General features: G+C 44.0%; 1 pseudogene; it reads left to right on the top strand.

Moving 5' to 3' along the window:
* Window positions 1-9,114: 9,114 nt before the first annotated feature.
* On the top strand, window positions 9,115-10,600 carry LOC127654561 (ribonuclease Y-like; annotated as a pseudogene).
* Window positions 10,601-11,141: the final 541 nt, after the last annotated feature.

Genomic DNA, 11,141 nt, shown 5'->3' with positions numbered 1-11,141 from the left:
AATTGCAGAGGTCAGATGTTACCTTACAACCTCTGTATCAAAAATTGTGTGAGGTAGATGGTAAGCCTGCGGGTGTACCACAGTTTGGTGGGGATCAGTTTATCTTAAAAGACAATCTTTTGTATATGGCAGACACAGAGAGTCCCAGATTGGTTGTGCCTACTGAACTGCGTAAGATGATCTTACATCTGGGTCATACTATACCTTGATCTGGACATTTAGGTCAGCAGAAAACTTATGGGCGAATTAGTCAATGATTCTACTGGCCCAAAATGTATCAGGAAGTACAAGATTACTGTAAGACCTGTTCTGAGTGCCAGCTGGTAGCTCCTGTCCGTAAGGCAGATCGAAGTTATTTGCACCCCTTACCAATCATTGGTACCCCTTTTGATCGAATAGGTATGGATATAATTGGTCCGTTAGTGAAGAGTAGTTCAGGTAACCAATTTGCCCTGGTAATTTGCGACTATGCAACTAGATATCCTGAAGTGTACCCTTTGTGATCGATCCGGGTTAAACATATTGTGAAATGTTTAATTGATTTGATCTCCAGGGTTGGAGTACCTTCTGAGATTATTACTGACCAAGGGACTAATTTCATGGCTAATGTGATGAAGTTACTGTATAACCAATTGGGCATTAAAGGTATCCGAACTACACCGTTTCACCCCCAAACTGATGGGTTAGTAGAGCGTTTTAATGGCACACTAAAAAGCATGCTAAAAAAATTTGTGGCTGAGACAGGCAGAGATTTGGATAAATGGATTCCTTTTCTTTTGTTTGCATATAGAGAGGTGCCCCAATGTTCAACTGGTTTCTCTCCTTTTGAGCTTTTGTATGGCAGACAAGTTCGAGGTCCCCTGGACATGCTCAAAGAGGAGTGGACGGCAGAGAAACCAGCCCAGTGCAGTGTCATCTCTTATGTATTGCAGATAAGGGACAAGTTGGAGACATTCCGGACTTTGGCCAAAGAAAATCTGCAAGATGCCCAGAAGAGACAGAAGGTATGGTACGACAATCATGCCAGAGAAAAGAACCTAAAACCTGGACAGAAAGTTCTTGTACTATTACCCTCAGGTACATGCAAACTGTTGGCCAAGTGGCAGGGTCCTTATGTCATAACCCAAAAACTTGGCCCTGTAACATACAAGATTCTGTGTCCTGAAAGAAAGCGTCCTAAACAGATCCTTCATGTTAACCTGTTGAGGGAGTTCAAGGAGAGGGGACTTGAACCTAAAGATCAAGTGGTACTGATGGTGTGGGCAGTCGTGGAGGAAGAAGATGAGTTAGAGATGGAACCAATTCGGCTTTCAGCGGAGGATACTGGCCTTAATTTACATTTAAGTGAACAACAGCAACAACAACTTGCTGAGGTACGTCAATCTTTTCCATCTCTCTTCCAGGAAAGACCGGGGCGTACCAAAGTGGTTACCCGTAACATTATCTTGAAAGAGGAAGTTCCAATTCGACAGAAGCCTTATCGAGTTCCTGAGAGGATGGTAGAGAAACTGAAGGAGGAGATTGAAACGATGTTGGAGATGGGAATAATCGAACCTTCCCAAAGTGAGTGGTCAAGTCCTATACTTTTGGTTCCCAAGAAAGACGGTGGACTGCGGTTCTGTACAGATTTTAGAAAACTGAACAGTGTATCCTGCTTTGATTCCTACCCAATGCCTCGAATAGACAAACTGATCGAAAGGCTGGGTAAAGCACGTTACATGACTACACTAGACCTATGTAAAGGATACTGGCAGGTGCCCCTTGACCCCTCTTGTAAGCCATATACTGCTTTCCGTGCCCCCACAGGACTATATCAGTATAATGTAATGCCTTTTGGGTTACACGGAGCACCAGCAACGTTCCAGAGACTTATGGATAATGTACTTGCTGGGTGTGACCAATATGCAGCAGCATATTTAGATGATGTAGTGATATATAGTGGAACATGGTTGGACTATTTAGATCATCTTAGTGATATCCTACGAAGGCTTCAGAAAGCTGGACTCACAATTAACACCACCAAATGCTCGTGGGCACAAACAGAGGTGAAGTATTTGGGATACCTCATTGGCCATGGTCATATTAAGCCACAGGTGGAGAAACTTAAGTGTATTCAAAACATTCAAAGGCCACAGACCAAGAAACAAGTGAGATCATTCCTTGGTTTAATTGGGTGGTACCGCCGTTTTATTCCCCATTTCGCATCTCTGGCTACCCCATTGACTGATTTAACCAAAAAGAGTCCTTCAAAGTTTCACTGGACAGTGGAGTGCGAAGGAGCTTTCACAATACTTAAAGAAATGTTATGCCAAGAAGGAGTTTTGCAGGGCCCTGATTTCTTGAAGAGGTTTCTTGTGCAGGTGGATGCCTCTGATGTCGGACTGGGAGCAGTTTTGGCACAGGGAGAGTCTGGGAGTGAGAGGCCAGTACTGTTCTTGAGTAGAAAACTCTTTGACAGAGAGAGAAGATATTCCACGACTGAAAAGGAGGGCCTTGCGATCAAGTGGGCTATTGACTCTCTCCGATATTATCTACTTGGGCGGGAATTCACCCTGCAAACTGACCACCGAGCCTTGAAATGGATGCAAACAATGCAGAATAGTAATTCGAGGATACTGCGCTGGTGTCTGGCTCTGCAACCATATAAATTTAAAATTGAGCATTGTCCAGGTAAGAAAAATCTCATTGCTGATTACTTATCTCGGTTATCAGACTAAACCCATCCAGAGGGGGGAAAAAGGGAGAAATGTGATAAAGGGAGGTATATAACTTTCAATTCAAAGAACCAAACAATGGGTTTTGTGTTCAAGATGATTTTATTCACTGTTTTGTCTCACACATGTCTCGAGTGAAAGGTGCACATTTCATTGCGAGTCATGTTTGTCGGGCTTAGCCTTTTGTGCCTGTAAATGAGAAAAGGTGAATGTAAATTATATAAATAATGAGCTGTTTGTTAATGGTGAATCTTTGTCTTACCTTCTTCCTGGAACTTCCTAATAGGAGGGGCTCGCCAACAGGAAGTCTGATTTATACCTTCCCAAAGGAGGAGTTCAAGTATTGAAAATTTTGAATTTTATTACATTGAATGCATGTTTTTTAAGATTCTCGTTGGTATTCATGATGAAAATAGAGCTTGATAACGAGGATGCTAATATTCATGTTTGAATGTTGATGTTAAATATGATATTATAAATAAGTTCTGTAGATTGTATTTGAGACAGCCTTGCCATTGGTATGTTTGAATTTGAGGGGAGGAGCCTCAACTATAAAGAGTCTAATTGTTTTGACAAAAAGGGAGAAGAGAATGAAGGGTGACCGTTGGGCCAGTAGCCAACGTGTTTGATGTTTTTCATGTAAATATTATTTTGTCATGTTTTCTTTGGGGTTTTTTTTTTTTCCCCTGTATTGGATTTTTGGTGGATGGAACCCTGTTACACTGTTTGGAGCATGCCCTGACAAGAAAATTAAATCACTTTTGAGAGAGTTTTTTGTACTTTTTCTTGCTGCCTGCCTAGCCACAGCTAAGACTATCTTACCACAACAGGGGATAATCATACAACTAATAGGCAATAATGACTAAACATAATTAGTTTGATGTCATAAACCATATATATAACATCCCCTTATGTGGCCACGCTACATAGATATCCATAAGACTCCAGTTTAATATCTTCTGAAGTAATCCAGTTGGTTTGGGGTGAGAACAGCTCAAAATGTAACTCCTTTTTCACTGTACATCTTGTCATTGCAGTCTCTAGGCCCGATCATGATTTGAAGCTCAATTACACTTCCTAGTGCTTGACGCATGCACAAAGCACTAGATGGGGCTATAGGAAGTGTAATTGAGCGTTAAATCATGATTGTGTTTGGAGACTGCAATGACAAGGTGTACAGTGGTAAAAGTAATTAGGTTTTGGTCTATTCTCACCCAAAACCAACTATAAAACCACAGTAACCAGAACATTAACATGGTTACTACAATATTACTATAGTAAAACCATGTTTACTATGTGAATTCTGCAGTATTACTGTAGTAAATCTCTTGGTCTGGGCTGCAATCACACCGAGGCAGCATTTGTGGATGGTTCATGTTCTCACTGCGAGAGCATGACTGTGGCAACATTGCGGTCAAGGCTTGCTTTCAAAGGAAAGCATGCCACTCCAGCCGCCCCGCATTGCTCCTTCTTCCCACGGGATTGAGGACGATGCGGCTGGCGATGGAGGCAACTGGGGATGCAGCGGGTGCAGCTCCGCCGGGTATGCCCCCTCAGACCACCCGCCCCCCCCCCCGGCACGCTCGTTTACTCCCGTCCGTGCTTGAGGCAAAAGCGGCTCGCCTCACAGCCAGCCTGCCTATCCTCTGGAGCTGGAGGTGGATGAGCTCACCGGTGCATCAGAGGGCACGACGTCTGATGCGTATGAATCCCATGGGCTGCCACCATTGGGCCAGCACGCCCAGGCTGAGGCTGATGCGCAGATGTACGGCATGCTTGCCTGGGCTGCCGCCAGCGTGGGGCTGGACTGTAACCCTCCGTCCTCCCCATAGCCATCGCGGTTGGATGACTGGTTCCTGGGGCCTCCGCGCCGCTCACAGCCACGCCCCACCCCCACCGGATCCGTTTTCCCGGAAGTGCATGATGAGCTGACGTCTTCGTAGAGGGCACCTTCCTCCATGCGTCACAAAGCCTACCGCTCATCCACTCTCAATACCCTTGACGGCAGAACGGCCCACGGGTACACAGCGATTCCCCAGGTGGACAGGGCTGTTGCACTCCACCTGTGCCCCGAGAACCCTATGTAAAATATGGCGGAGAATCAGTGGACTCATCGATTCTGAATACAAAGAACCCCTGTAAGATCACTGAAATGGCGCCAGCTAGTCTGTGTAGTACAATGCGCTATTGACAGAGGGACACTCCAAATCCTCGTGCTTTACCATGTGAGAAAGGCACGTGAAAAGTTGGCAACAAAGTGTGTGTCTTTCATTTAAAACGTAGAAGGGCTTATTTTTAAGGAAATATGTTTAATCCCTGTATGTTTGTGTATTTCTGATTGACTTCAAACTAGTTAAAATTTGTTTAGTTGTGTTAGTTAAACTCTGAAGCTTTAAATAAAAGCCTGATTATGTATATCCACTTTTAAACACATTTCTTGGTATCAAATTAAACCTTACGACTTGTCCTAGCTGAATATAAAGATTACTTTAAAATTGTATTCTGCTATGTTTTTACTGCCTTTTGAGTAATTCAACCAAACTCCTAACCCGGTCATAAATTATGCAAATGATATGCAAATGAGCCTTGACAGGACAAAGGGAGCAAACTCGCGCCCAAAACGGAGGAGTCTCATTGGGTCATTTCTCGGAGGGTGACCTCCCTACCATAAAAGTCCGGCCCCAGCATTGAATCGGCCTCTTGCATCTCTTACATCTCTTCTCTTCTGCACTCTTCCCCCGTTCTTCTGGACCCCCTCAGAACAGTCCTCTTACTCTCTTTTGCTGCTCCCACTTCAACTCTCTCCCCTCCCTTGGACTCCCCTGCAACTCCCCGGAACACCCGTCGACTCTTCAACAGTTACCCTCTAAGACGCTTTGAACTTCCCGCGAGCAACCCACGCTCTGGAAACACCGACTGAAAGCCCATCTCACGGACGCCACAAGGACACAACATACACGCAGTCTTGCTCAGCGACACACAAAGGTCCATTGTGCAAGTATTATTTCATTGAAATTCAAATGCGTTACGGTGTGTAACTTCCGTGCTGGCTCTCAAGGGTTAACTGTTGAAATAAGTTTGCTATCTCTATAATAATCTCTTTATTTTCCTTATTGTGTTTACTTTATTCATTTTATGTTATATGTTAAATGTTTGTTTGTTAAGTGTAGTGATATATCCTAGTTCCTTGTATTAAACCCAATTATACGCTTGATTGTCTGTGTTTGTTGGTCATAAAATAAAGCCTCTTTAATGTGCGATTTTAAGCTACGAGCTGATATTATCAAAGTAAGTTAACATGCTTTTGATGAATAAGCTTATACTAAAAATAAACCTTCTGGAGGATTGATCAGGAGTATTTAGCAAAGCGGTTCGCTGGACGAACTGACTGGTTGCAGTAGCCTACGGGTCAATTCCATTAAGGTGTTATTAAAATTAATATAGCCTGTCTGAATATGATGTATATTCCTAATTAATTATAATTCGTTGTGTTTAATTATCTATATATATTTGAAGCAGACTCTTGGACTATATAAGCCCTTTTTGGGGCGTTTTTGTATGTATTGTTATCAAGTCAAAACCGTATGATTATTCATTGATTACGATCATTAATATTAGTCTTACATTCCCCTAACCTGACCTAGATACCCTACATAATGGTGGAGAATAATGCGGGCACATTTTAAGCTTTGTTTTGTGAACTAATGCATTGTCATTTCTGTGTATTCTTGTTGTTAATTCTGTACGCGAGCGCGCCAGAACTGTAAAGGCACAAAGCCGATTCTCAGTTCAGCATTTAACAGCGGCTAAATAATGTCTAAACATTTGTTGCCACTGTTGAGTGATAAAGTAAACTGCAGTTCATAATATTAAAATTGCTTCTGTAAAGACCCGCTATATTTTAATATTACAAAATCCCCTGTTCAGAACGAGAATCTTCTTTCAGGGTGATAAAAAGATGGGTTAAGCGAAGCTCCTTTTCTCATCTTAGTAAGGCCTGAGATTATAATCGTTATAAAATTAACTCCTGGTTTACATTGACGTAGCTAATCAAACGAAAACCTAATACACTTTGAATAAGTGCTATATTTCTGATGTGTATGGGAGCCGAACAACAGACGTACAATTCCTGTTGTCCACATTTACTCGTAGTGCAGGAAAAAAATCTGCCATGCCGTTTGTGTGAAGTATAGCACCAAAAGAAAAAAAAACAGACCCGCCGAGGTTTCAATTGAATAATTGTGATTTTGCAGAAAATCCAAGCGTGAGAACTCTCTCTCTGATTTGAAATCACACGGAATGTTATTCCGCAGACAAACACTAGAGGGCAGCCTGTAAGTGCTTGATTAGTTCTCAAGTTACTCCCACCCCATGACGTCATCTTGCGCGTGCGCAAGTACGCCATCGTGTGGACATTAGCAGACAGGTCATATATATTTATTTAATTTTCTTTCGCAAATTACTCCCACCCCATGAAGTCATTTTGCGCGAGCACAAGTACGCCATCGTGTGGACATTCATTGTAGGTCATTTCTTTTCTCAAATTCTTTCTCCCTGTGAATATTGAAAGGGCGGTTTAACTGTCAATACATATTTGCATTTACAAGCTTTGCTTGTGCTAATATTATTGGATGTTAAACAATTCTTCTACCTCCGACTGTTACACTTAATTGGGTTCAAACAAGATTTGAATTTAAATTTAAAGTTAAGTCTCAGTCCAGTGAATAATGCCCACTTAGAGGAAACGCGCCCCCTTTGGGGCCTCCCCTGCTAAGTCGGTTTATCACTTCCTTCCTCCTTGCATTCTGTTTTGAAGTGGTTAATTTCCAGTTGGTTTTATTTCAGATGCTATCACTGATGTCTTACAGCAATCGTGATTATCATCGGATATAATTCTGATCTCTAACCTTTCTTACACTTATTCAAATTTGGTTTGAAACAAACAAATTTCGAATGTAAATTTGAATTAAGTTTCTCATTTCAATTATTATTAATTAATGTTATTAATTATTATTAATTATTATTAATATAATTTTTTCTTTTCCCTCTTTGATACTTTATTACGACTGTATCCTTACTATCTTAGATGTTACTTGACATCTCTTTTCACGCTTATTTAAATTGAGTTTAACAAGTTTAAATTTAATTTAAATTAAGTTTGTCTGTTCATCCTGCCTTGTTTACTTCTGTCTTTTCTTGTGGTTAGATTGTTTTGATAATTAACAGCATTATCAAACTTCTTTAGTTATCATTATTTGGTAAGGCTTTGCCTGTTATTTCTACACACATAATTACTCAATTTGGTTTAAACAAGAAAGCCTTAATTCACTTTAAGACTTTCACTTGCTAAATCCTGTTCTGTATTTGTATGTAGAATTCCCTAGTGTGCTATGGTGATTCGACAGTCATCTCTGGTTGGTTCCCAGCAAGCTGGTTTATCCGACCGCCGTTACCGATGCTGGCCATATGTGAGTCTCGGACTCTTCTGTCTCTATTCATTGGTGCGGCACGCAACGACATCAGAAATTTGGCACTCCAAAGGAAAGTCAACACCGTCAGTCAACACACAGGGCAAGTTTGGAATAATTACCTAAACCAGGGCCTGAAGAGGGGCCACTCTTACGAGGGTTCTAGGGAAAATCCAATCTTGTTGTGCCGTCTGACAGTTGACACCTTGGTGTTGCCGGTTGTGTTTAAAGTCAAGTTGTTTGAGAGGGCGCACCATGATAGTAGCAGAGGGCCCGGGGACACTGCGGTCAAGTGTTCGGGACCGTTGGAAAGATTGACCACGCGCTGGTCCCCAGCAGAGTGACATCGATTCACCCCAGGCAAACTAAAAGAAGATAAAATCCATCCACCAGTATAAGCCACATAATAGTAGACATTCCCCCGGTCATTTAAGCATTTGGCCCATTTCTTTTCTTTCTCTCCCCTAAGCCACACCATCTTCCTAGGGTTTATACCTCAATAGCGCCCCACCCTGTTGGTCCTATCATAAACCCTAGCAGTGGTGGTAGACTTAGGCCCTTTTTCTCCTGCCTATCTATTCCTAACATTAATTGTGTTCTACTTTATTCTGCTGTTCTGTTCTGTCGTAGTGTGTACTTCCAGTTCACATTAAGACAGAGCCTACAAGAGCCATCAAGGAAAACTGAATAAAGAGACAAACAGGCAGCCCGCATCATCAGATGACCCTTGTGGGCTGCCGCCTTGTCAAATACTTTATTTAGGCCTGCACTGACCCACGAAATTCGGCCCACCTAACTGTCTAACTGTCTACCCCAGTTAGTCAAAATTATGGCTTATAATAGCCACCTCATTGTAGCTCGCTAACCCTACGTGTACTTGCATTGGCCTCTTTGTGTGTGCTGTTCTTTTCTCTCGCCTACAGTAAGCCAGTATGTCCCGTTCGTCCAGTCCCGCAGCCCACTGGGATCACCTTGAGACCTGGCTGAGCGCAATGACGGACACCGTCCTACCCAAGGACGCCAGGGACCTACAGCCCCTAGGTCGAGAGCAACTGGATGCCGAATTGGACAGCCTGATGGCCCACGATCCAACACAGAGCTACAACCACAAAGAATGGACCAAGATCATCAGAAGTCTTGCCCACAATCTCGTCGCCCAGGCACGGATAAGTGAGAAAAGCAACCTCGACCTGGAGCAGGAGGCCGCAGCGCTAAAACTCCAAGCTGAGGAGGCCCGTAGGAACCAAGCCAAAACTCAGAGTCGTCTAGATCAGCTACGCCTCGAGACCGAGGAACAGCGAAAGGAAGAGGATGAAATGGACCCAGAACAGAAAAAGGAAGTAGAGAGACTTCAAAATGCCTTGGAAAGTCTTCTCCTAGATACAGACCAAAGAGAACAGTCGGAGAGAAAAGCCAGAGAGGAACACGACGAAAAGTTGCAACAAGCCGAGTCTCTCCATGCAAGAGCAGAGGTTGAACTAAAAGACAGAGATGCTAAAGCCAAAGCCTGTGAAAAGCACCTGAATACGGCCCGAGCTGAAATCCATGAACTTATTCAGCACAGAGATCATCTCAAATACGAACTTGACACTGTTCAAAGAGAACTGAAACATTCTTATAGACTGAAAAATGAACAGAAAGGGGAAACGCACACCACAGAGTTTCCCCTGATCAGTGGGCCCAAGCTTTTCAGCCAAGAGCTCAGAGCTGGAAAGGGGTGTGAAATCCCACTGTTCAAAATGTCACCAGCCAGCCTCCAAGAACCCCCGTCAGCAACAAAAGGGTGGGAGCCCGCCCACAAATACCTGGTCACTAACCACAGCATGGCTCCCAAAGAACTTGACAAGCTGGCCAGAAACATCCCTACTTTCACCCCAAATCCTGCAGGAGGCCACGAGGTGCACGCCTACCTGCAAGACATAGACTTTCACTTGCACACTGTTCCCAACGTGACCATGCGGGACAGATTGTAATTACGTCTAGCCGTGACGTATGCAGCTTCCTAGACCGTCAACCAGAGACTGTCAAAACAGACTACCAACAGCTGCGGCAGGATTTCATCAGAGAATTCTCTGATCCAGAAACTGATCAAGGACTCATCGCCGCCATGAACCTCAAGCAGGCTCGGCGGGAAACGCCACAGGCCTACTATGGACGAATCTGACGAGCCTACTTCGGAGCATGAAATGAACCGGCATGGAAGAAGATTTCAACTTCAGAACTTTGGTTCTCCGAAATCTGCATCCCACAGTGAGCCATCACTTAGGGGTCCTGGCCTGTCCTCACACCATGACTACCCAACAACTGCGAGACTTGGCCCATAAAGCTTTCATCAAGCAGAAAATTGCTTCTGAAAAGACTGTAAAAATTCCATCCATTTGCCCTGGCACTAGAGGGCGACCAACAGCACCACAGTAACAGAACTTTTAACAACAAGTCAAGACCGTTGCAAGCCGGCAGAGGGCAGCGCAGCCGTGATGGTGCTCGTCCTAAGCACCAGAGCGGGCGCTCTGAAAGATCCTATGGCAGCCCACGGCCCCCCCACAACCAAAAGGGTGGAGCCACGTGGGAAGCCAGCCGACGGCCCAGAAAGAGCCGAACCCCATCAACTAGAACATCCAGCCCAGACAGCCCGCAGTGGAAACCCTTCCGGCATGCCCCAGCCAAGTCCAAGTCTGAGCCTCCCTCAAAGAAAAACAGTGAGGCCACGTCAGAGACCGCAGAGCTCTTGAAAATCCTGAAAGAGCTTCTCCATAAGAAACCTCACAAGGAAGACAAAGAGGACAGGCCAGACTCCTCATGACTAAGTGTAAGGCCTGAAACCAACACCCTTCCTGACTGCCCTCCTACTGTACCAAGCACCCATAGCACCGCTCTTCAGACACAGACTACCGAACCAGCTATCACATCACCAAGTGACAGCGACACCCACTCACTGCAGTTGACAACCACACATCCT

This window comes from Xyrauchen texanus, chromosome 14, assembly GCF_025860055.1.
Source record: "Xyrauchen texanus isolate HMW12.3.18 chromosome 14, RBS_HiC_50CHRs, whole genome shotgun sequence".
NCBI classification, from domain to species: domain Eukaryota; kingdom Metazoa; phylum Chordata; class Actinopteri; order Cypriniformes; family Catostomidae; genus Xyrauchen; species Xyrauchen texanus.
Note: the sequence above shows the minus strand (reverse complement) of the source record. Positions and strands in the feature narration are given on the sequence as shown.